The 27,289-nt window shown below is 38.2% G+C and overlaps 1 protein-coding gene across 7 annotated transcripts in view; it reads right to left on the reverse strand.

The window, feature by feature from the left end:
• The window catches only part of GULP1 (GULP PTB domain containing engulfment adaptor 1), a 185,977-nt gene extending 173,645 nt beyond the window's left edge, over window positions 1–12,332 (reverse strand). For 5 of the 7 annotated variants that reach the window (XM_014259064.2, XM_088058491.1, XM_088058488.1 and 2 more), the window contains exon 1: window positions 12,262–12,332. The gene's annotated coding sequence lies outside the window, so the exon portion shown is untranslated. Of the gene's footprint in view, window positions 1–10,174; window positions 10,255–12,261 lie in introns of all 7 variants that reach the window. The other 2 variants (XM_088058489.1, XM_088058490.1) reach the window with 2 other exon arrangements.
• Between the last annotated feature and the right edge of the window lie 14,957 nt (window positions 12,333–27,289).

Here is a 27,289-nt window from a genome sequence, read left to right on the forward strand (position 1 = left end):
CAGACTGAGGAGGGCTAAAACAAAAGTTTCAAGAAAATAGAATGTGATAAAATGTGATAGAAATAGAAGATAAATAAAAGAGATGACTGAACTGCATATGTATGATAAAGAATTCACAATAAAATTCAATGTATAGGTGCAATGTTGTGCACCTATAAGGTCACTTTAAAAGTGCTGGAAAGGTTGCATCCATTGTAAAAGGGCTCAATGGATTAATCTTCATGACCAAGAAAAAAAAAAAATCAGATGTTTTATTACAGGTAACTGTCACTAAAACTCAGCAGATTTAGGTGATTGAGCAAGAATTCACTCTTTCAACCACATCATCCTCCAGTCAGCTGCATGTATCCTACAGGGACAGTGACATCAATTTCTCTTTTCAAACAATTCATGAGATTTTGTGAAATGCACGAAAATTTTATTGGAGGACTCCAACAAGTGCCAAAATTATTGCCAGTGGGAGAGGCAAAAGGAAAAATGGGACTATTGTGCTGCAGCCCAGTTCCACTAGAGACTAGCTCAAAAAAACACCAGCTGAAATGGTCTGCCTTCTTTTTGAAGATCAGTCCCTTTAACACCTGAATCCTCCTCTCTTTCAGCACCAGCAGCATCATTAACTGTAAAAAGACCTTCCAAAAGGCAATAAAGTTCTGGATGTTGTTCCACACTATGATATACCTTACAAAAGTGGAGATTCAAAGGCAAAATTCTATCTCCAACAATAGCACATTTTAAATGGTGGTGAGCATGGGACAACAGCCACTGGACAAGACAGAGTTGCTACATGGTTTGCTGCAACTTCTGATTCTTTTCTGTTATTAATTAACACATAAGCTGAGCTCTGGTGTGTTCAAAAGTCAATACATTCCTCATTTTTAAAGAGAGGTAAGAACCAACAAAAAAGCTTTTCTGGTTTGTTTATTTTTTTTTTTTTTTGTTAGAGCTCAAAAAAACAAAACAAACCTTCCTAATACACGCACATAGAAACCTGGATTCATGACAAAGCTAAATAAACTTGATATACATGGATTTAGTAAGAACAAGCTTTCTGCACTACAGCGCTGTTCATCCTCATTTATTAAAGTGGGGTTCCTTGAAGAGCATAAAAGTACATGAGTGAAGGCCAGATAGAGACTATGTCCACCTGGATAAATCTGTTCTGGTCAGATCAGCAATGAACTACTCTGCAAGCACTGAGGAAACCAGAGTATGATGAACCAATGCCTGGGTTTTATATCTACTTGGAAAAGCAACTGTGTGCTCCACACACAGTCAGACTGAACATGTCTAAATTAACTTGTTCCTCCCACTTCCCAGAGTTCTTGGTCATACTTGATCCAGTTCCCAATGTCTTACCAAAAATACCTGAGCCAGTACCCCATGAAAGGTGCACTAGACAGGAAAAGGGTGGTGACATACAGAGAAATGCTTCAACCACCATCTCAGGAGCATCATTACACTAAAATGACTTCCAGAACTACAGGGTGAACATCTAAACACCCTGAGAAGTCAAACAGACATGAGCAGGATTCCTACCTCCATACAAAACAGAACTAATAACCATATAATCACTATCATTCACAATGCAATTTTTCACATTTCAGCTCTCACACTAGCCAGTACTTCGCCATGTATACCAGTTTTCTTAATATCCACATGTCAGGGCAGACTCAAATAATAGACACATTTCCAGATAAGTGACAAGATAGGAGGGAGCAGAAAACACTCTTCCCACCCTTCACCCTTCCACAGCTCAGAAGCTCAGAGTAGAGTTAATAAGTTGCTTTCTCCAGACATGCTATAAATGTATTTGAGCTGCAACATCTCTTTGAAGATCTTACCCTGTAAAATGTTCCCAGCTATATTGTGAAACACAAATTTCAGAAATCTGTCAAGATATGTCAAGATTACACCAAGTTTGTCAGCTAAGAAGAAATACACTTGATTCTACCTTAGACAAACACTGCCTGGGACTTATATTTGTGTCATGTTTTCCAAAAAGCAGCTGTAATAATACAAAATTGAATAATGCTGTCTGGGGGGAAAAGAAGTATTTAGACCATAAACAAACAGGATCAAATTACCCAGAAGTACACATGCCTTGCAGCAAGCACAAGAAACACCAGAGCAAATAACATACATAAATATTCTTCAAAAGCATCTGGTAAATTCACCATAATGAATTCAAAATATTCAAGCAATTATTTCCAGCCAATCACTTATTTCTTTCAGAACTGAGATCTTTAGCATTTTATTATGCTCTTTACTGTCAAGGCATATTTCTTCTGCAGTTTGACTATTTTTTTCCTCCTACCATTTGGCTAAGCAACAAAGTAACTTATTCAGTAACTTCCAGACCACCTTGCAAATGGAATTGATTTGGATTAAATAGCTACAGATTATTTCAGTGGTTAAGTAGTCACAGGTATGCCAGCAACATAACACATCTCAAATATATTCCACTAATCCTATCAAGTATGCTTTTACTTATCTTTCACTAAACATCTATTTTATGGTCCATTTCTTCATACCTTCTAATCACAGCTCAGTTACAATGTCAAAAAACCTGAAATCCTGAACTGAAAAGCACACAGTCACAACAAAGATAATTTTATGAGTAAGAGGTACATAAGGGACTGCTGTGGAATCATTAGTGTTTACAACTATAAGCATATTTACTGCTTTCCATCCTTTACAGGACAGATTTGTTACAGTTGAAAGCTTTCCCTTCAGGGCCTTTTAGAGAAGCACATATATCCCACAGATATGCCATAATCCATAAACTCATCTCAGTAAGGCACAACACAACTGTTCTCCTGGGGTTTTTTGAGAGTACAAGGGCAAGATGAGGAAAGGGACAAGGAAAAAGGAAGGAAAAGGTGTGCATGCAGGAGAGGGAAACTATGCCTCTAGTTTAGAGCTGAAAGGATTTAAATTCATCTAAACCAGAAGTCTTTTCCATTCCCCACCTTTTGCTTGCTCAGATTTTGTTTATTTTTCTGACTCATTACTCAAAAATTTCCTAGATCCTAATCAAGTCTAACAATGCTTCAGAGGAAACACAACTCCAAAAAGGGAAGGGGGAGAAAGTCTTATTTAGGAATTCTTCATAAGCCATTAAATTATAAAAACTCAGGATATCCTCCAGGAATGGTAAGAAAAATGCTACATAATAAAGTACAATATCCTTAAGTCATCAAAACATTACTTGGCTCTGAATTCTGGATGTCAAGAGTTTAGATGATGATTGTTCATTCTTATATGGCACTTCTGTTTGAAGTACCCCAGATTCTTCCAGGAGGGGAGTTTGAAATGAATTTAAGATTCAAGCCAAAAGTATCACAGATGAGGAAATCCTGAAACATATCAGTGGTCAGCAAAGATATCTGGACACACAAAGTATATGAATCACACAGAGTCTCCGCAAAAAGCCTCTGTTGTCAGAAAGCCTCCAGAAGAAGCACCTTTCTACTCCATTTTAAATGATCACCTTGGCTGACACCAGGCTACACATGATGTACTTCATCAAGAGCCTCACCTATGAGCACTTGAAAATTATTCACTTTACCCACTCAATACCACCTCTCATTTGTATTAGCTCTACTTCATTTTCTTATCTGGCTTTGAATAAAAAACAAATTGCAATACAAGCAAGTGATGCTGCATCTGTATTTATAGGGCCTACATTTCCTTCTGTCTTTGGAGATTTAAAAGTAAAGGCTAAGTCATTGCTTTATTTATGAAATCTGAGAGTTTAAAAGACAAACCAGACTAACATAAGAAAGAAATTCAGATAAAGAAAGATACTTTGTAAATGCATTCTAGTTCAACAAAGTAACATTTGCTCTTAAGATATCCTTTATCTTATTAGATTCGACCTTGGGAAAAAGAAGGCTAAGTAAGACTGCAAACTGTTCACTAAAGCATGTCAGTCTTTTCTGAGTCTGAGGCTGGGTTTAGAATTCACAGTGCAAATTGTGCACTTTGTAAACAAAGACTGAAAGCTATCAGTTATACAGGAAACAAGTTAAATATGTGTATTAGCATGTACATGCTAGGCTTGCCATCTAATACTAAATGCCCATGTAGAATAATCTTATTTCTTAATTATCTATTTTAATTAGATAGCTACATGAAGCAGGGTGCCATGCCATTATATTATGGCTAAGTACTCACACCCTCTCCTTCTCAGAAAAACCAATAACAGAAGTGAAAATCTAAGCAGAGTGACAATTTTACATCTACTGCTGTGGATAATGACCAGCATTTCCACTTTTGTGCAAGACTGGAGAAATAAACACCATACAGAACACCAGGCATTAAAGCAGTTCCTCAAAAGTACAGCACACTATCCTTGCCTACCTTGACACAAATCCTCCTTCCTTGCAGCAGCACTGTCACTTGTGCAGTTAAATCATTTTTGCATTGCCAATCAGTACCAAAGCCAAGCAAACACCTGCTTGTTTCTAAGAGAACTAATCAACAGTGCTGTCAACTGCACTTCAGTTTCCTGACAGATCACTGCAACACCCACATAGGCTCTGCTCTCTCTGAGCTTTCCACACTGGCAAATTCACAGTGGCCGTAGCCACCAGCTGTCTCATGCCATCCCAGTCAAAACCAGTAAAAAAAGAACCATGTAGCTGTCCTGACAGCTGGGGATATTACCCATGCAAGCACATCATTCAGTGCAGCATGGCTGAAATTCCAGCTAATGATTTGGATTCAGGAATTACTCTTCATGTCAGAGAAAATTACTAATACAAAACCAGTCTAACAGCTTAATAGCTACATTCAATATCCTCGGCCATAAAACACGGGGATTGGAACCAAGACCACTGGGAGATGTACTTAACTTTGAAAGAAAAACAATAAATATCTCATACCTAGTCAGGATGGCCAGGTTAAAGCACAGCTTGCAGATTCTGCTGTCTCAGTGCAAAAGCAATAGGCCCTGAGAGAACTAAGGCTGGGAACTGAAGTTCCCAAGTGCCCTCTCCAAGACTGGCTGGTTTCTTAGGTACAATTTCAAACCCTTAGGGACTAAACAGAACTCCCCTCACAGAATGGGATGGGAGGGAAGATGGAGAATCATTTTTACAAGCTGGATTGTTTCTAGGTGAGTTCCTTTGGTCTCCAAAGAAACCTAATGTGCTTTTAAAAGAATAAAAAGTAGAATTAGCAGTGGAGAGCCCCACTGAAGTAGAAGGACCAAAAGCAATTTAACAAGAATTTTAACCACTAGCATATTAACAATTTTAAGTGGCTGTGTAAGAAAATGTTACTTTACATGTCCCTTTCCCAGCCAGGGGCATTGGCCCAGCCCCTCTCTTACTTTACCACCCACTTACACAAAAACATGTGCAAAGACAAAACCAACCCATCACCAGGAAAAAAACAGCTACCAACTCCGATTACAAGAAAATGTACGAAGCACTGCATTGGTAGCTACACATGAGCTGTTTCATCCAGTTTCTCTCTTTCAAGAATATTAACATTATACACACTGATGTACCTGTTCAGATGTGTTGACATACTGCATTTCACACCATAAAACACAGCAAAAGCAAACAATTAAGTGCAATTACTATATGGCACAGAAAGATTAGGGAATTAGTACCAGCTCCAGCTGCACAGTTTGTTGGAAAAGTATTTCTTCCATCCTACGCCCATTTGCACAACATGATAAATTGAATATTAATGCAACATGTAACTTACAAAATTAGTAATGTAATTTTTAGGCTGCTTGAATCAAGAAAAAGACTGTCCTTATCTCAGACATTAAAGACCTTTGTGTTTACAAATCCACAGTAGTTTCTGCTTTAGAGTTACACATGTGAAACAGATTAAGGGGCACCATGGTGGGGGTTAATGTCTCAAACTTGCTGCTGGCTACATCGTCAGTCCCCTGCTGCTATTTTCCATCCCAAGTAAAGATTCAGCATCATTTACCATATACACTTCAGCTCTCACTTTTTGCTTTGTTTTAACAACTCTTCGCACAGTAATCTTAACTACAGTTACTCTAAAACAGGTATTGACATGGCCATACAATATCCTGTAACATGAAATCACTGTTTAGCTTTAAACCCAAGCATCCACTGCTTTGGAAATGATGGTTCTGCACTTTATCAATTAGGAAGCAGACAAAAGAGAAAAGGTATCAGCTACCATTTTCAGCTGTGGGGCAAGCATCACAAGAAACTTTTTCTTGAAGACCCAAGTCCTAAAATTTGGAGTTTCTGTGAAAAAAAATATTTTCAATACAAAATAAAGATCTACATACCTGTATAAAGAAAAAGCTTTAAAGAAGGAAAACAATACTAAATGCTCACAAGGAGCCTACAGTATTTTAAATCTCATTATTTTTATGATTTTTTTTAGGGAACCTGACTCATGATCTTTGAATGCATTCAGCTGCCAGCACAGCGTGCAGGAAGAAAGCATTAGAGACTGCACATATCTGCAGAGCAAGACACTTGGAAGGATGGCCTAGACAAAAGTTAAAAAATAGGTTTGAGGACACAAAAAACTTTCTTAAACAACTCCTAATGTAACTGGCATGCAAAGATGATTGCTGTTCCAAACAGCATTTTGAGATGGGACAGCAGGAAAAATAATCTATTTTACTGGGAACACAGTTCTTTATCTAGGCTCATTACCTCACTTCAGTAATATGTTCCAGAAGATTTCACAACAGATTAAGAACAAAATGCTGCTGTTTCAAGAGATACCTTCTTTAAAAGATGTACAAACACAGATACACACCCTAAAAAATGGCTCTCAATCTGACAAAAGAGAAAATATATTCATTAATATCAGGAGTACCTTTGTGCACAGGAAAACCAATAATTATGTTGGGCAGCAGATATCAGTTGCCAGCACTAGCACAGAAGAGACCTTCAAAAGCTGTGCCAGCCCAGTCTGCAGCTGGGAAGAAACCAGCTCTCCCCTGCCACAAGGAGAGTTGCAAGACCAAAGAGAGAATGGGAAACCACCTCCCTTCCAGACATCTTTCCCCACAGCAGGACCAACCTCATCCCAGCCTTTTGCCTAGTGGAAAACAATTATGATTTTCTTCAGACTGCTGAGATCTCTGAAGAAGCCTTTAAGGGCTGCAGGGATTTAGAGAAGATCACTTGGGAAGTTTAAGCACAATGTTTAAGTGCCTAACATCCCATTCTGCCTAGGAGGACTTGAAGATCTGACATCTGCATGGGAAAGAACAAAAATGGAAACAGAATAGAGTATTAAATTTCACAATAGGTACTAGTCAGGATTCTGCTTTGCACACTGTGGTACTGCTGCATTTTGCCTTTGGGTCAAGAATTTTCCCCATTAAAACTGGGAGGGATGGAGAGAGCAGAGGAAGAACGGAAAAGAAAAAAAAAATCACATTAAAGATCTTTAAATGTTCCAGAGAACTCAACAATCCTCAAAAAACTATTCCATTCTATCTGAGAAGAATGAGGAGGAATTTGCATGCAGTTTTACTGCTTTCATGTTATTTTGAGAATTATGAGAAGATTGAAGAGATTAGGCTTCTGTATCCATATCTATTCCCAAGTACTGGAGTACCCACGTACCCCTCTCCACAAAGCAATAAAGCAAGCTAGAAACAGCCATCACAACACTTTTGAATGCCAAAAGATTTGCCTTACAAGTACCATACTTTTTAACATAAAATGTTATTTCCTTGCACTGCTCAGGATATCTCTACAGCATAGGAATAACCAGAATACCTAAACAATTTCCATAGATTATTGTTCTAATTTCTGATGACCAAAAAAAAATAAAACCCTCACCTTAGTTCTATCAACAGAGCCAGCTGCAGTCTCCTATCAATGCATTATTAAGAGAATTGTTTACCAAGTTATATTTGTACACACCATTGCTAGGCAAGGGTGTTGATCAGGTATTGCTGACAGAATACACAGAAAAACATCTGGCTGCCCAAATGTTGCTGAATCTTTACAAGTCCATGTGATATAGTAAATGGAGAAAACACAGCTCAGTTCTCAGAAAAAAAACAGAATATGCAAGCTTAGGGTGCAACATAAAATAAACGCAGTAGTAACCAAGTGATTATATTAATAAGATTAATATCTTCAGACTCTGGAATTAAAATTACAGAATTTCTTAATGACTGCCCTTCAAAACAGAAAAGAATATTGCAGAAATTAAAGAAATCCAGTGCCTTAATCTAAGAGGCTTTCCAGTACTTTTTGTCAAATTATCAATTATGTGTGTGAAACTGCAGGTGTTACAACCTGAGTTCTGCTTCTTGCCTCAGTGAAAACTACTTAGATGGATGTCAGAAACCCAGGTGATGTCTGTTCTACAAATATGTTTGTTTCCTTCAGCTACAAAATTCCACATTCTCTGTCTTTGCCTGATATGTAATTACACATCAGAGATGTAAGTCACTTCAGCCTGATGAAACAATCATATTTCAATTCGGAGCGCCCTCTTAGCGTGGTGATAAGAACATCTGCTTAAACTGGCAGAGGAGAGGAGGAATGAAAGTGGAATTCCTTTCCTGGGAATTCATGATGTGTTTTCAGCTGGATAAATTCTCTACTGGAATCCTGGATAAAATCCGTGGTAACATCACTTTGGACTCTTGATGTTCAGTTTAGTGTAACAAACGTTCTTTGAAACCATACAGCAAGAAGGGGCCTTAAGGGAGGACTGTCTGATTATTATGTGCAGTGGAGCTGCAGCCTAGGTTTAAAAACACATTTTAAATGCATTAAAATGCTTAAGAAAAAACATTTTTAAAACTTAAGAGCTACAACCAACCATTCCCAGAGTCGTTCAGGTGCCCCTGGGCAAACAGAGTTGCACAACAAGGTCCACAGCTACAAATCAGACTGAAAGGGTGAGCAGTGATGCCACTACTACATTCAGGTCTGTGCCCAGAGGACAGACCACAAAATGAAGATAATTGAGTAAACTTACCTCCTTCTTCCTCCCAGCCCTAAACAACACGGGCCATGACTGTAAAACCCAGATCAAGGCTACCCATTCTGTTGGTAGAACAGCTTAATGAAGCATGTAAAGTCACAGGGAATGTTCATTGGAGCACTGGCAGTGAGGTAGAAAATCTACCTGCATGAACAAAGCCAACATTCTGATCTCAGGGATTCAAGAGATACTAGGAGGGAAATTACTTCCCAAGATATTGACAGATATATCTGCATGCGTAGTTACATTCTGAAGGTAAGAGAAGCAAAGAGAACATTGTTATTAGCTATGCAGAGGCACTGTGTGTTCTAACAGGGGCGGTATTGTTTGCTCTTTTCTGGATTACAACCTGAGTCTCTAAAGGAGCTTATCCCTTCAAAAATCAGATTACAGTAAGGCAAAAAAGGCGATGGGGAAAATGTTTATTTGTGCCCAATTAGCATATTCTTATGCAACAACTCTATTAAGTCATGAACTAGTGATTTTTTTGCCTCATCTCAAGCGCTGATGTATTTGTAACTGTACTTGGGAAACAGACTCATCTTCTGCCATGCATTCCACCATTGATAATAACTGAAATTTCTAAGGGACCTGCAGTTCCTTCAAACAGAACCTGGTGGACTTTTCAGCTCTCGGTGTTTTACATGTTCTCTTGAAAAAAATGACGGAATTAGAATCCTGACACAAGCCACACTAGGTATGACCAAAATTTAGTGAAAATGTAGTTTCTCTCTGTTCTCTTTCAATCTGTGTCAGTTCCCCAGTTCAAACTGAAGCTAACCTTTAATAATTCAGCTGGTAGTTCTAATTATGTTCTTATGACATGTTTAAGCAATACACTCTTGAGGGACTATATCAAGAGAAAAATTAATTCTGTAACTGTAATACAAATTCCAGCTTTTTTGTGTTTGATCTCTCCAGTGCTCCATGTTAGTCTCCTGATTATGACTTTCAGAGCATCCAGCAATGTTTACAAACATTGTACATTACAAACAATGTTTACACACTAATATTGAACCACAAAATGTAACCTTGTCTACAGGCAATAGACTAGCAAATTATAATGAGCTTTGAAAGGAAATTCTGAAATGCCACTGAATGGCACTTGAAATCGGGTGAGTGTTTTGCAGAACAGTAGACTGAACTCTAGAAAAACCCTCAAAAATGGTACAAAGTTGCTTCCAAAGACTAAGGAGGCAGAACAAACCAGTAGTTTGCATATCTCCTCTTGTTTTCCACTGCTGTTACATCTTCTTCCTTGCTGGTCCTCCAGTAGCAGGAGATTTCCTATGAGATTTAAAATGCTTCACAGTTCACTGTTGCAATAATTTTAATTTCTGTACTCATCACTCACAAGACACACCCAATCATGTCATCCTAACTTCTCAGGCAACAAGAGTTGTACTTGTTTCTGCTTATTTACAGTTCCCTTTTGTTGATATGTCTTTGAATATCGATTCCTTTCCCCCCTGTTGATATTCAGCCACTGTAGCTCTGCTGAAAGTATAAACCAAAGTTCTCCCTTGCATCCTTTAACATCGTGCCATAACACCAGGCTTTTAATCCCTAAATCACTCTCTTTATTCAGGCCATTCATGTAAACATATGCCTTTAGTGATCTATAATCACTAACGCGTTCATACACTTAAAATGCGACCCAGAAAAGTGTATGGCTAATAATCATGAAATTATTTCCCTCCTGTTTTGTCATTTCTTTCTCTAAGTTCATGTAGATAATCTCCAAATACTTTAAGTTGTGCCTGACATACTACTGCCAAGTATGACAAATCAGCCAAGTAAATCTATAACTATGAGGCAAAACTTACTGTTCATTATGAAATGACCATAAAAATAGAAACTTGACCTTCAAAAAAAGATATATTGTTTTCCTTTCTGAATTGTTTTGTCTTATCTTGACTGACATCCTAAGTAGCTCTGAAGTACTGATTATCCTACAACAACTGAAAGGTACCACTCATGTTACGTGTTCATCTAACATAAAGGGGAAGAAAATCACAGAAAATAATTTCTAAAAGGAGAGGTATTTTTATAATACACAAACAAAGATGCTTATTTATATTTACACTTAAAAAACCAAATACATTGCTATAATATTTTATGTGAATCTCTGCACATTCAAAGCACCTTCATAATCACCTTCATTTATGCCTTGCTTTCCAGATCATTAGGGGGGATCTTTTTAGTTACGATAACTTTCTTTCCATAAAGATGACTTTTTAAGAACTTGCAACTGCAATGGAACTGCAGGAACGGAAAAGTTTAAAAGTTATGTTCTATTTAAATTAGAAATCTAATAAGTGTCTTAAATTCAAAAAAAGACCCCAGAAATCTGTTTCTTCGGCAGGATGTCAATTCCTTTGCATGAAGAATACAATTAACCTTTACGGGCCTTAGATTGACTCTATGTGCCCCCTAATAAACGAGAAGGACAGCGAAATTAAATAAACAACATACTTTTGCACGTTCCTCCGACTGTCATACAACTTTTAGACCCTCTTCAACTGAGAATTTCTCCCTCAATCTCCTTCCCTGACTCCAAGAACCTGCAATTCTTGCTCAGATTTCTCTCTATTCGCATGATGATCCAGCAAACTTCTCCAGCACTCCACCCTCCCCGACACACGCGGAGTTAAAATTAACTTGGTGGTTTGGGTTTGGTTACGAGCCGAAGATCCTCCCTTGTACAACTGAGCGCTCAGCAGCCCCAGCGGCGAGCTCGGCTGCCGCCCAGCACCGCCGGGCTGCCACGGCGGAGCCTCACGAGGAAAACAAAACCTCGTCTCGGATAAAGGCTTTACTGTACTTACAACGGGCAAAAAACCCAACCCCGAATGAAAGGCATCTCATTATTCGCAGCTGTTTGAAATTGAAAAAGCCCTGCCCGGGTGTCCGAGCCGGGGTCCGTGCGGGTGCCGGAGCAAGCCGCTGTCCCCGGGAGCGGCACGGCCGCGCAGGTGAGGCGGGACCCGCGGGAGCGAGGGGCTGCCCCGGCGCCAGCCCCGCTCCGCTCGCCCCGCCGAAGAACCGCGGGCCCCGCGCCGAGCTCCGCCCGCCCCTGCCAAGTTGCCCGCCGACGGCAGAGCGGGGCGGCGAGGCCCGGGGCAGCGCAGCCGCCGCGGCGAACAACAGGCGCCCAGACCCCCGTCCCTCCTTCCCTCCGCGCCTCGGCCGCTGCCGGCCGCCCCCCAGCGCCGCGGGGCAGGCGCTGCCGCGGGACGGGGGCTGTCCCGGCGCGGGGCCCCGCGGTGCCGCCGGGCGCGGAGCGCCGCGTACCTGCCGGGGGATGGAGCAGCCCGTCCCGCCGCCTCTCCGCGCCGCTCCCGGCGCCCGCTCCGGCCACGGCCGCCCCGAAAGTTTCCTGACGTCAGCGCGGGCGGGCGGGCGCGGACCCCGCCTGCTGCCGGGCTCGCCGCCGCCGGGCCGGGCCGCCGCCGCTGCTCCCGGGCTCCCCCTGCCTCCCACCGGCACAGCCAGGGCTGCGAGACGCTACAGCCAGCGGGGAGAGAAGGCGTGAAGAGTAGGCAGCAGTCGAGAAAGTGAGGAACGAAATTCAGTCGCTCTACGTTCCTCAAGGAAGCGTCTCCTAAAGAAAAGATAGTAGACACACATGCATTGGTCTTGGTTAAAGCTGCGATTAATTTTGTGGGGTGCAGATGCGCAACATCACGCTGACTTCTGAGAATGTCTGTGCCATGCGCTCCCCATTAAAATGTGCTTTAGAAACACCAGAACGGTGTAATCCAATACAGGACAGTCATGGTACGTGCAAATTACGGACAAAGCATTTCCCGTTGAAAGGCAAGGAATTCGTGTCTGCCATATTTCTTTTATTCCTGGTGGGCTTCTGCCACGATAGTGCCAATAATAGGGCATGTAGTGTCTGTGGAAAGGCAGGAAACTCATCTATTACTCCTCCCTCATTATTTTTTCTTAACAGCACATGAAAGATGCATTTTGTGTTAATCAGTAGACAAACCTCGAGAATGGCCATTTAGAGAGCAGAATAAAACATGTCACTGAAGTCAAAGCAAAGGTACTTTGTCTGCAGCAGGTGTATTCTTGTTTTAAAGACAAGATGGAAAACGTTTCACGGTGGAAATTGATGGTCCAGAGTGGAAAAATCATGACAGAAAAAACCCATGAAGGGTAGAAGACAGGAGCAGTCAGCTTTTTAAATCAGTAAGCTCTAGATAATTGCATAAATATGAAATATGTAAAAATTTAATTAATGTGGCTGCCTTTTCCATTCATGACTAAAATAAAAACCAAAACAAATCAAACTTCAAAACAGGTAACCAAAACCCAAGTAAATTAGTAGTTTGTCTGCTCTAGACATCAAAACTTTCCATTAGTTTAGTCTCTCAAACTGATGAAAACTGTCTCAAAACTGAAATTTTCCATCAGTTTAGTCTCTCAAGTAAAGGAAACAAATGCTAAGTTTTCACATGGTTTCAGAGATATTTGTAAACTTTACTAGGAAACTAACAAGCTAAATTCCAAAATATAAATAGAAAATGAATTCTGAGAAAGAAGGAAAATGGAAAACACTTGGGGAAATTTAATGAACTTTGTATTCTAAATAACATCAAATCCAGGAATTGTTTTCAGCTACTGTTTTTATCCAATAAATCTTAAATACATTAGGTGGAGGGGGAAAAAAACAAACAAGAAAAAGATACCCCTACTAAGCCTGTCTACTGCAACATTAAGACAGTTGAAGGAAAATCTGAGGAATCTCAGCAAAACACATTTCATTCACAGATGACGCATGAGTGGCCAACAGAAAGAAACTTTTTTTTGACTGTTGTTGTTACTGACAGCTATTCCCACACACCTTTCCACAGCATCTTGTTGGAGCTGACAGCTGCATTGCATGCATCTCCTCAGCCATTTGTCCCTGTCAAAAACAGTGACAGGGAGGATGGGAAGAGAGATAATCTAGGAATTGTATGAAATCATTGAAGAAAAGCAGAAGCAAACTACTATCCAGAACCTTATTTTTTTGAGTTTCTCAATGATACAGACACAAACTCATCTAGCACAAGTTTCAAGCTTAAAATTGTGATGAAACATTTAGGCTTCAATTGCTTGTTTTTCATGTTTGTGTGGCTGTTTTTTAAAGCATCAAGGCCCTTCATGTAGTGCTTCCTTAAGCAAAACAGCAGCTCATTTCAGTGTCAGGAAGCATCTTTATCTATTTGGCATTCCATAACATACTTTCCAAGTTGGTCTTTGGTTCAGATCATAAACAAGTGCTCAGCCTTGTTCAGTAAGTGTACCAATTTTAGTTTGATTAGACAAGCTCAGCTGTCATCTGCAAAGCAGAGCACACTCTAGACAGAGAGAAAACATTTTGCCTATTGAAATACATGCTATTAGTTTTTCAAAGGTGGCGCAGAAAGCAAGTAAAATTAAGGGAACTTTAAAATTTTTTTTCTGCTACCACAGATTCTACACTGGAGGAAGCTAAAAATAAATTCTTATGCAGGAATGTTTTTTTTTTTACTTACTGAGTATTCTGAAGTAAAGTATGTTTGATGAAGTCAGGGTAGATTTTTTCTAAAATCAAGTTATACCATTTTAAATGCAATAAAATTACACGTATAGAATACATTAATCAGGAAAGGACATTTTTCAAAATCCCTTCTGCATGATTTTTTTTTTAAAGAAAATGAGACATTTTATAACACAAAAGGAAAATACTCAGTACATAGGAAGCTTTCTAGTTCTTCTGTGATATATTTTTGACATAATCTGTACTGAAATGCTTAAATAAAAGGAATGTAGAGCAAGCCTATTTTCAACTTAAATTTGCTGCATAGTATTTGAAGGGAAGAGAAGAAAATGTGACATCTTTCTTCTATGGTCAGTTTTTTTTCCCATCAACAGTGGTAACCTCAGGGTGGAATGAGGACATTATTTGAGAGGAAAAGTAGAGCAAAAAATATTTGAACTCTCTCATCAATACCTATTGCTCTTAGTTTTTAATTTGTGTGGTCCATCAAGCAAAGGTCTGAGAGCAGAAAGAACCAAATCCTGCCTTGGTCAGTAGATCCCCCACAATCCAAGTGGGCAAATTCAGGTCATTACCAAGGCTATCATACTTGTATGTTGCAGAGAAGTTGAGCAAAGAACTGGGCACACAAGAAATGAAAATAGGATACTCAGGGAGAAAAAATGTCTTACAGAAACACACAGAACAGTCCGGGTTGGAAAGGACTCTAAAGATCATGTAGTTCCAATCCCCTGCCATGAGCAGAGACCTTTCACTAGGCCAGTGTGCTCAAAGCCCCATCCAGACCAGCCTTAGACACTTTCAGGGCTGCAGCACCCACAATCTATTCTATGCCCAGATTTCTCTGGGCAATCTATTCCAGTCCCTCACAAACCTCAGAATTTCCTCCCAGTATCTTGTCAACACCTGCCCCTTTCAGCTGGGAAGCCATACTCCTTTGTCCTGTCACTACTACATGCCCTGATGAAATGTCCCTCTCCACTTTCAGGCTTGCACCCTGGCTCCTCCAGGAATGGTCTGGGTTTGTTGTTCTCCTGAGGCTGTAAATGTCAGTCATGTAAGCTAATGGTGATGGCTGGGTGGAGATCATAGAGGACAAGCAAAAACAATTGAATCACAATCTTTCAGACCTGTAGCTATACTGGTATCAAAGAGTAAATGCCAGTCACTTAGTCTGATTTGCCAGAAAATAGTTACTAGAAAAAACAGAGATTAAAGAATTGCCTGAGAAGTTTCCCACCCGTCTGAGTACTGTCTCACCTCTCACAGATCAACATCTACATAACATTACTCTGCAAGGACATGAAACAAGAAACCAAAACAAGCCTTGTTCCATCCTTCTTATGAAGGAACAATGCCACAGAAATTATTCCCCATTTTCTATTTAATGTATAGCTCCTTTAATGTTGTTATGGTAGTACAATGTACATCCCCATTTAAAATTTTCCTCACCTTGCCAAAAGAACTGTAAATTGCCATATTGTAAACAGATACCACAAACCAAAGCTGATCTTAATGATCTTAGACTATAACAACAACAAGCTTCTGTATTTCAGCAAGGGGAAAGGCATCATTAGCACTGTCATCATTATGGGCATCACAGATGGCAAAGGCCAGAAGGACCTGAGTAGCCTGCCAATTATTTGCCTTATCTATAGACTTAACCAAGCACATAACAAGGCTACTCTTGGTCAGATCATCAGAGCAGATGCTAGTCTCTTTAAGGCATCTGTACAGCATCATATTACCTGAATCTTCACTTTGATTTGAAAAAATAAAACCTCTTTTGGGAGAGATTTTATGACAGAGGTTTATATACATTAGAAGGTATGACATGGAGACAGGAAAGAGGGAAAAACATGAGTAGATGTCTACTCTAGCTTTATAACTGGGAATGTAATCATGTTGCAAAGATGTGATGAGTTATTCACTCAAAACCACAATATTTCTTGTGTTTCTCTTATGTTCCCATTTATTAAAAGATTCTTGCCAGATATTTGATAGTTTTTTCTGCTTGTTTTGCTGTTACTCCTTTTTCCCATATTTGTAAAGCTTCAAGAGCAGAAAGATCTATTACATTACTTTGATTTGGTAGGTGCCATAGGCTACACAATTTTAACCATATGTCTCAACCATTGAGTTGTTACAGTCCATTCAGGGCCTGAGGAAACCAGTACTAAATGGATGAGAAAAACAAGCTACTGACAATGCTCTAGTGTGGGTGGTGGTGACTGATTTACTGTTGCTCATTGCAAACCTGAGCTGGTTATCACTGTGTAATAACAAGATATATAAAAAAGGTCCTTTATGTCATAGCTGCCAGAGTTTTCATCCCAAAGGCTGTCAGACTATCCCTGAAGCTTTTTCTGGGAGTATGTGACATTAAAACTATTGTAGTAACCCCTACAAAATATTCCCAAAATAGAAAAGCAATATTCTGTATAGAACTTCTTACAGACTAATGCTGCTTATAAACCTCCCATCAAAAAGCCGAGAGAAGCAAAGAGACATTGGGCACTTCATTCTGAAGTTTTGAGAAAAGAAAGAAGCAATTGAGAATTTTCATTAAAAACCAAAGGCTAACATATAGTATTCCTTGCAGAGAACAAGAGTAGGAATGCTTATTTTGTTTGGGCTTTTTCCTGAGCCAGTCATCTTCTGAAGTGTGGTAGAACATCTGCTTCTGAAAATATCTGAGTGGTCTAAGTTGCTTTGTCTATGACAAAAGCCTAGAACACTAAGAAGGCCTAAGAAACTAACCTTGCCACTAGCTTATGACAGAAAGAATCAAAGAAACCATTTGCACATGTACCTAAGTTTTTAAAAAAGATTTATAGTATTTGAAAAAAAATTGTAACAAAATTTGCACAATAGTGTGCAAAACAAAGAAAAAATTCAAGTTTCTTCCCACAGAACTGACAAGGATATTTTCCTGTGGACTTAAAAGAGAGCAATATATTAATAAAATATCCATACAAGAGTAAAACCTCAAAATAGAATGCTTTTGCTTTCAGGCCTTCTAATTGGCAGAATGTTGGAAGGAGATCTGGAAGACTCTCTAAGCCCCTGACATAAACACTACAGCATCTATCAACAGGTAAATTGGGAAAGGAAATCTTCAAAGTTTAGTAAAATAGCCTAGGCCAGGCCTTACAAAACATAAACATTATTTGAGGTTTTTAATCAAGACCAAATCAATATTTTATATATGCGTGTCATAATCCAAAATCCCTTTCTTTTCCTTATGTAATGCTTCATTCTACTTTACTGAAGACTGGATGTAGAGGCGTATGAAGTTAAGGCTGAGTTTATTTATTCACATTAGATACAAATCACAACCTTTGGTGATGGACAATAGAAGTGCTGAATGCATTTAATACACACATTAAAAACCTTTGGATTATTTTTCATGTAGACCTGAAAAGTTAGAAGAAACAAAATTAGGTAATACTTTTAAAAGGCTAGGGGAAGTATATGAAAGCTGAAGGCAGCATGGGATTAATACTACAGCAAAGAACCTAACACTGCAAAAAGAAATAAAGACCTGATATATACCGTGTTTTTGTGGTCTGTAAGAGAAAGAATAAACATCCAATTAGAGCTACCTTGTAGCTGTCAGTTTAGAGTGTAATGAATTATCAGCATTATTTATGTGCTGCAGAAATGAACCTGCTTCCTTTGTAGTCAGCTGTACCATCATTTTTAAACCCACTGCTCTCATCATTGGTCATAAGTACTAGCCAAAATCATGATGTTTCCTGCTTACTTATTTTTCACAGAAAACACATTAGTCACAAAAGTTTAGCACTGTAAATATTTTTATGTATGCTCTCTGTTCTGGAATATATCTGTCTAGAAAGAGAAACTGCCTTTAGTCTCTTCCAGTGAGTGTCACCTCAGTAAATTTCAGACAATGAATTTGTCTTTTTAGGTAAAACAACATGAGGAAGTATCACTTTGGAGTCTGGGATTGCTAACTGCCAGATTCTGGTATAGACTTCCCAGCATAAACAGTTACCTTCAAGCGAGGAGAACAGAACATCAAACCTTTTAGTGGAAAGTAACCCCTCTGAGCTAGCATGTGCAAATAGAGACTTGGAACAGGCTTGCTCAGATATTTGAATCAACTTCATGTTCTCCTCTAGGCTACTTAAGTACTCTTCCTGAATTACAGGAGTGAGCAATGAACAACAGAATCATTCCTTAGTTTGTAACAGATACATGTGATTTATGAACACATTCATAAGCCTTCTTTGCTTTCACCAGGCATAAATTCACATGTTTCCATAGCTATCAGACTATGAAAGCTTTGTGCTATTCTCTGCTAAACATTTCAAATCCATACTTTCTTTCAATTTTCTTGGTAGGTATCTCACATAATTTTTCCTGTGTTTGTCCTTTAATAGTAATCCTTCTTTTTTATGCTTTAAATAAAAAGCATCTGAGCCTCTAGACAGCTTGTAAATGGACTTTAATATTGCAAGCAAAATTCAGCTCTTGTCTAAAAGGTAATAGAGCATTCTATAAAACAGAGTAACGGGTGTGAAGAACTTGTGCGATCCAGAAAACACTAACACATACTAGCAAATCCATCTCTGACTGGTACTAAGCTGAACTTTCTCTGTATTGCTTGTCTTGGAATTGTTATTCTTGCAGAACTACACTGTGGTATTTCTTGCCCCTGCCTTCAGTAATGGACGAGGCAATCCCTTGGTCAGTACCATCCATGTGCCACAAGTGGAGGTTAAAAAATGCCTTCCCTTTACCAGATGCAGTTAGCATTTAATTCGAGGTCTGCTGATGACAATGATCTTCAGATGCTTTTAATTAAAACAAAGAACGATAATTTAAAGGAGTAAACATTTCCCAGAATTGGGCTGTATGTGAGACAATATCTGAAAGGTCTATTGCTTAAAACTAATCTGAAATTGTTCAGGCAAAAAGGCCAGCTGAGCTTTCAAAAGAAATGCCAAGGAGAGTATATTTAAGTTTATATTACACCGAGTGCAATATTTTCAGGTAAAGTTCAAAAATTGCTGTTGATGAAGGAGCATTTTAATGCTGTGATAAAAACTTGTTCAAGATGAAACCAAACTCCATCCAGAACTCCTATATCTCCCTAGTGACTATTTAACATTCAGCACGCCTCAGAGTGGAGTCTAAGCATCCCTTTGAAAGCAGTAACTGTCCTAATTTGTAAAGGTTTATGTTATTATTGTGTTACTTTCAAAAAAGTCATGGGTGCTTATCTGTTGAATAAAGAGCAGAGAGTTCACAGAGCTACAGAAGTGAAACATGTGGCTGGGCAAAAAAAGAGCTGTCTATTATAACCATCCAAAAACCAACAGGGATGTACTGTTCTTGGTGCTGCACCTTGTAGCTGCCCTTCACCTAAGGAAATGAAGGGAAAAAAAAAACTGTCTTTGATTTTCTAATGTCATTAGTAATCAGTCATTAGGCTTCTGCAATGATAAGTTATTTTTCCAACCACCCACTTCTTGCTAGGTAAAGCACAGGGAATAAATTAATTTTTGCACGCTAATGGTTCCTGCTATCAGCTCAGCAATTGATCCTTAGAGCTGGGTAACAAACATGTACTTTCACACTCCCACACAGGTGGGTAGAGTGGCTCTCTACTCTTCACTGCTCATTTCAATACCTGCCTCTGGGTAGCCAATCCCACCCATGTCAATAAGCAAGTAAACAACATATTTGTTCCACCAAACAAAAGATAGACTCAGTAACAAAACTAGGAATAAAGTTCATAAAGAGAACAGCAAAATATCTGTCAACCTCCTTTCCTATCTTTCACTCATTCGTTTCTAAAGAACTTCTTTGCTGTAGAAACAAAGCAGACAATTCAGCATATTTTATCTTACTTTGCTCTCTTTTCAGAGTCTTTCAGCTCTTGATATTCAAGAAAAACTAATGCACCCATATGGCAAGTAATTTTAGGTTAGGATGCAGCCAATATTAGCAACACAAAGCAGCAATGCCCCTAAAAAACCTCCTACCATCCCACTACAATCTCTTCTCTACCTTAACAAAGCCAAAGGATGTCTGCTAGGACAATACAATCCTGCTCACCAATGCCATCAGACAAAATAAACTTCCCTGAGAGTAAATTTTCTCCTAGCTTCCTCTAATCATTGATCTCTCTGCTTCTGCCTCTAACTTATTCCAAATAATTCCTGTTGTATCAATGCTTCTAAGTTTTTTTTCCTTTTTTTTGTTTTTATTTTCCTTTTTTTTTTCTTTTCATATCCTAGTTTTGCTTATTGTTCAGCTGAAACCAGTGCTGGTTATTTCCACTTCAGTTTTTTTCTTGGCATAAGTTTTTTCTTACTTATTTTTCTTTTATTGTTCTATTAGAAATCATTAAATATTGACCTTTGGTTAATGCTTTCTGATACCTTGTTTGCTTGGGGATCCCCTCTGTCTTGTGTTTGCACAACAACCTAACCTAACTTCTCAGCATCTGACACTGACTAGATCTGAGCTCTGAGAGAAGATCACAGCACCAGAGCATCTCATGTGTGGTCAGATGACAATAAGTAATCAGACCAATTGTTGATTGTTCACCTGCTTCTCTGTTTGCTGGAGAAGCCTAACACTTGCTCAACATCATTAAAGTGTCAATAAGAAGAGCTCAGCTGGTTCTGAAGTTAAATTTGCCAGCTCACTCATGCCATTTTACAGCTGTACAAATTCCTGCTGAGTTTCTACCTCTGGATATCAGACCTCCTTGTGTTCTATGCCAAAAGCATGAAACACTGATCAGTTTTGCTTTTCTTTCTGTCTGAAGGGCACAAGATTTTGAGGAAGTTTTAGACTGAATATTAGTGAAAGGCTCTTCCCTGAGACAGTGGTTGGGCACTGGACAGGTTTCCCAGGGAAGTGGTCACAGCCCCACACTTGACAGAGTTCCAGAAACTTTTGGGCAACTCTCTCAGGTAAATGGTGGGATTATTGAAGCATCCTGTACAGGGAGAGAAGCTGGATTTTGGTGATCCTTGTGTGTCTGTTCCAAGCCAGGATATTCTATGATTCTGCAATTCCAAGATGGAGGCCTCTTTTAAAATTTAAACTACAACAGAAGAGAGCTGCAACCACTTGGCAACCAACATACCAAGTAGTAAACATACAGCACAGATTAAATATTGCTATGAGATGAATGCCAAATGCATGGTTTCAGCAAACATCTGCCTTTAATCTATATTGCCCATTAGCTGGAAGTATTGCCTGCTTGGGATTAGTTATTGTAAATAATACTGAGTCACATTCAACATGGATACATTTCCTCGGTATTAATGTGAGAACTGAAAGGAAACAAAAACCAGAAAAACTCCCCCATTAAAAGCTGCTTGGCTGAAATTTAAGATATGCACAGAGGATCGAAGAAAACTATTCAATTCCTAGGATAATTCCTGATTGCAAAAAGTATTTTATAATTACTCACCCTTAAAAACTTGCTTTCTCATCTTTTCTTCTGCTGAGCAATTTTTGTGGCCTCTTTAGAACTTTAGATACACATTTTGTACATTAAAAGGAGTACCTTAGAAGTACGAGGGCTCATTTTTTTCTTTTTCAACTTACCTATTTGAGAGCAGGGTCTTAAAAATGACTGATTAGGACAACTAGAGAGAGCAAACTAGGACAGAGGAAAGAGATTAAGATTTCAGGAGCTGTTTAAATCAGCTGTAGGTTGACAGAAGTCATATGTTGCAATCACACTGTACAGAGGAATATTTATTTGCCTCTTCCATGTAAAGCAAATTACTCCAGTTTTAGCTTTGCCCTTGATCTGATATCACCCTTTGTTTAAACAGATGCCTAAGGAATGCAGGGTTGGCTTCTCTATATGAAATGCAAATGAACAAATTTCTTGGTATTAGCTGCAAAGTCAAGGATGGAAGTTATCCATTCAAATGAGGGGGACAAGGGGTTCTTAAGTTATTATTTTTAGGTTTAAAGCTATAAATTCAGCTATGAACATCTCACTTTCTACCACTTTCTGCCTTTGTTCTTTTCAAACAAAGATCTTTTCTAATCATTAATGTGACATTTTGGAGGATTTAATTAGATCTTTTCTCCTTAGAAATACTGTTTCTCAATATACACCCACAGTCAGTCATACTTATTTTAGAGAACTCATAGCATATAAATTATATTTTTAAAGCAAATTTTAACATTCTTTATTATCTTCTTTGAAATCTAGCAAGCATACATTTACTTCAAAAGAATGATTCAGCATCTCCAAAGAGATAAAGTTCCAAAGAAAATTTTTGGACTTTAATAGTAAATCTCTTTCTCATATTGAATGCAAATTAAGATAAGAATTAATAGCATTTTTTGTATATAACTTTTCAGTTCTGCAGAAGTACAGCAAGAGTTAACTAGCCAGTTAACCAGACAGATTAATCCAAGGGTTAACTCATGTAGGTATTTGGGATTTTTAGACTCAAACTGAAACTGCAAAAATACATCCAGAACTGAGGAAGCAATAAGCAAAACAGCAACAAAAATCAAAATCCTTGCTCTTGCTGAAATTGGAGCAGAAATATCCTTTTCTTTCGGCTACTTGTTGCCATATCTGGTTGTGCTCTTGCAGTCTGAAATCTGGTTGTGCCATATGGCAGCAACTCGGGTAAAGGAAGCCTCTTGCACAGCTGACAGCAAAAGACTAAAATAACACTGCCAGCAATAAATGGAGTCTAGAAAACACTCATATCCACAAGCTTAGGGTGTAGAGAAAGGAATTTTAGGAAAGTATGTATATAAAAATAGAGAGTAGAGGGGATTCTGAAAAAAGAGTTAGGAAAAGAAGAGGAAACAATGAGAACAGAAGTAACAGATGACCCAAAGAGAAGAGGCAAAACAGATTGGATTTACAAGGACACACTTTACCTATGGTTTATACATTGATTGCTATCAGGGATGACTAGAGGAAAGATCTAAACTTCAGCAGAAAAATGAGTTGATGTTCCCCTCCCTGACAATTTTAACCCATGTCATTGAAAAGGGTGGTGTATTTGAGATGAAGGTATCGGTATCAGACTACCTTCACTATTTTCCATGTACTAGTCTTGCCTTTTATGCCATACCCAACCCTGTCCTAAGGCAACTTCTGGAACTGGGTAGTGAAGACCACTTAACATTTACCCTTCAATTTCATCATTGCTTCCCATTCTTGTTTCTCATACATTACATAGTATGACTTTTTGAAATCACTACCTTAAAATATAATAAAGGAGAGCAAGAGAAGAAATATTATAGGTTAGTGTGATTTTCATAACAAAAATAAAAAAATCATAGCAGTGTTTGTGAACTTGAATCTAGGAACTATCACGTATCACTGCATCTGTCTCCACATCATGGATCTTGTTACACCACACAATGCCAAAGAAGATGCAATTGTTCAAAGGTTATGCATTTAAAATGTACATTCATAAAGGCACAGCTATTTTTGCCATCTTATTGCAGTTTTATTGTTTTGGGGACATCTTCTGTGTCAATACAACTGGGAGGGTTCTTGTGCCATTTTATTAAAGAGGATGGTTGATGAGTGTCTCCTTTTTGAAATCAACACCAGCTGGATTTCATGTCCTACTTGCAATGCATAAAGACTATGTGTTCAGCATTTGAGTAGAAGAACACAGAGGTTCTGTTGTCTATTTATTTTTCTTATGTGGCAAAGAGAAAAAAACATTATAAAAAAATAACAGGGGAAAAAGGGAACATGAGAAACAGAGCAGCTTTAAAGTTTCAAGTTTGAACAAAGTAACATCAACAGCAGTCAAATATACTGCTTAAATCTGTGTATTCATTTCCAAAAAAATCTTTTCACATTTAACTGAAGTGTAGCAAAACAGACATAAAGTGTCCAGAATCACAAGTTTAAACAGCTGTTTTCAGAAAGAGGAGATTTACTTTACTGCAAAAATATTTTTGTTTTAGGAAAGGAAAAATTCCAGCCTAAAAAAGACCACAGTTGCAAGTCAGCAGTTTAAGTTACAATTACTTTGATGTCCTTGGTTAGGAAACATTAATAAAAATCTCTAGAAGGAAATAAGTAGCTTGTATGGATACCCATGGGTGGATATCTTTCCAAAGATCTTTCCAAACTAACTTGTTCTATCAAACAAAGCCAATCTTTCAGTCAGCTCTATTGAAAGGACATGATAAGAACAAAAGTAGGATGCCCCAAAATCTCACATTTATGTTACAAACAGGAGCCTGAAAAAATATCTATTTCATCCCCAAACTGTAAGGTGTACATTTAGAACAGAAAATAAGATAGATATCTCTAAATTATTTTATGAAAACAAATTATCACTGTTTTATTTTTCCCTTTATATCTTTGCTTGCATTAAACCATCAGACCACGCAATGTGTTATCATCTATGCAAGGATATTCCTGATCAGGAAAAACTTCCAATGGCAAGAAGGCATTATTTTCCCCTTCTTTAATTCTTAATACATACAAAAGCAGAGGAAAGGGAGTAAGAGACACTTGGTAGAAGAAATAAAAATTCAGGTTTCATATAATTCAAATAATTTGAGGTGATTGGAAGTTGATTTGCTCTGTTGCATTAGGTTTTTAATTAAAATTGCTGTGTAATACTAATTACCTCTAAGAGGTGGGAGAGTTTAGTGCTGTAGGAAGCTGACCTTTCAGACCAAATCTGATTTAAGAGTACAGGTTGCAGTAAATTGATTAATATTATTCTATCACATTATGTTAGGAATTTGTTATTGACTAGGACAAAGTGTGCTCCTGGATGTGTATTTTCACCACAACTCTGAGTTTGATTTTGTGTTATGTAATAAATTTTAAATAGTGAGACTGTCATTCAGAGCAATGTCCAATCGTGGGGCAGCAGAACAAGCTGGAAAGGAAAAAAATAATTAGGAAAATAAAATGTGAGCACACTGAGGAGTAAAGTTCTTTGGATCTTCAGTTGTATGTATTGAAAGCACTACAGATTAGATAAGGGCAAGCTAAAAACATCTGGCAGTTATCTCTGAACATGTGTGGGATTGTCCATGGGAAAATTGCAAAAAGCTTTTTTGCATTTCATTTAAGATTACAGCTAAAAGAATCCAGTGACATTTCAAATAATATTAAAAAACCAGGTATATCAGTTGAAAAAAATGACGAATTTTACTTCTTTATAAAATCTAGTGATCAATATGTGCTAATGGAAAAAGGGTTTTTTGGCACTTAAAAAACCATCAAGAAAGCAGCATTAAAAAAAAAATACATAAATTATACCCAGTTCAAATAGTGCAAGATTAGGTTAATGCATAAGAACTTTGGCCCTTAATTTTGTTGGCAGCAGCACTGAATACTAAAATTAATATTTTTAAGATACTGATTGGACTTCATTCCTCATTCTAGATGTGTCTGCAGACTGAAAACACAACATCCCTGCTCTCCAGTCCTGTGAAAGGTAAAGAATATAAACAACACTATTTAAAAAACATTTAGGACTAAATATAACCTCAAGTAAACACTCTCAACTGTTTACAGAGAGATTCACCTATTACATAGTAAACAATTTTTTGTAAAAATAAAAAATCTCGTCAGTATTTCTACAACACAGCTGATCATTTTGTGATATTTTATTATTAAAGGTTCCTTAAACTACACTTTTCTCTTTACATGTTTGTATTTGAGTGGCTTGATTATTAAAGCAGATAAATTATGTTACAAAATGCAAATCAGGCAAAAAACGTGCTTTAAGGTTGGTCCATGGGGAAAATATGTCCCCAGAAAAGTCTCTCTGTCTTGGGAACAGGTGAAAATCATTGCCTTTACTCATACTGAATTCTACTGTATCAGCTCAGAGTGCAAAAAGCCTTAAAACACATCAAAAGCCCAAAGCACAGATGAGGTTGTGACCCTTTTCATTACATGATTGCAGAACAGCCTGGATATCCCTTGCAAGCCAATTGCACCGTGTATAAACTCTAATTTGAATTACACTTCTGCCACTGTGAAACTGATTAAAGTCACATTTTACTTAAGGAGAGATGTGTGCTGTGATTTTACACACAAACTGCATTCACTAGTAGGAATTCCTTAGATGCCTTCCTGTGTTCCCCAAATTCCATGCAATAAAAATTCTGTGCATTAATTTTAGATCATTGTTGCACTGGCTGAAAAACATATCTTAATATTTCATTGTTTGAATTATTCACTTCCTATTGTCTTAGTCTTAAAATAGATTACTTTCCTACAGCTCAAATTACATTCACCAGTCACATTTGTACAGCTTCCAAACATCAAGAAATAGGGAATGAGAAGGAAAGTTTGCACATTCCAATATTCAGCAAAAAGACTGAATATTTTTCAGAAATGCAGAATTATACACTACTTTTAGGATGGAAAAATATATCCCACATTAATCTTAATGTGATGATGCCCAAAGAGTCAGACAATTTTTGATAATTTCTTAGATCAACATCTGTCAACCAAATGAACTCCAAAAATCAAAGTCCTACTGCAAGTCATTTCCCAAATGTACACAGAAAATGTTATCAGGAGTTAAAATACTGAGTCCTCTCTTATCTGAACACTTTCCAAGCCCATGTAGCATATTTTGAAGCTAGGGGCAGTTGTTACAGCACTTTAACTAGAGGAAATCCTCAGAGAAAGTCAAGTACAGTGAGGTTCAGATGAACTCCAGCAGCAGTTCAGCGGGATGATGGGGTGGTACAAAGCAAGTAGAAAATAAGGAAATTGGATTATGTGCTCGGTGAAGCTGCCTGCAGATATACTTC

This window comes from Pseudopodoces humilis, chromosome 8 (assembly GCF_049639895.1).
Source record: "Pseudopodoces humilis isolate 2021_Gansu_Grassland_sample_001 chromosome 8, ASM4963989v1, whole genome shotgun sequence".
Lineage (NCBI taxonomy): Eukaryota > Metazoa > Chordata > Aves > Passeriformes > Paridae > Pseudopodoces > Pseudopodoces humilis.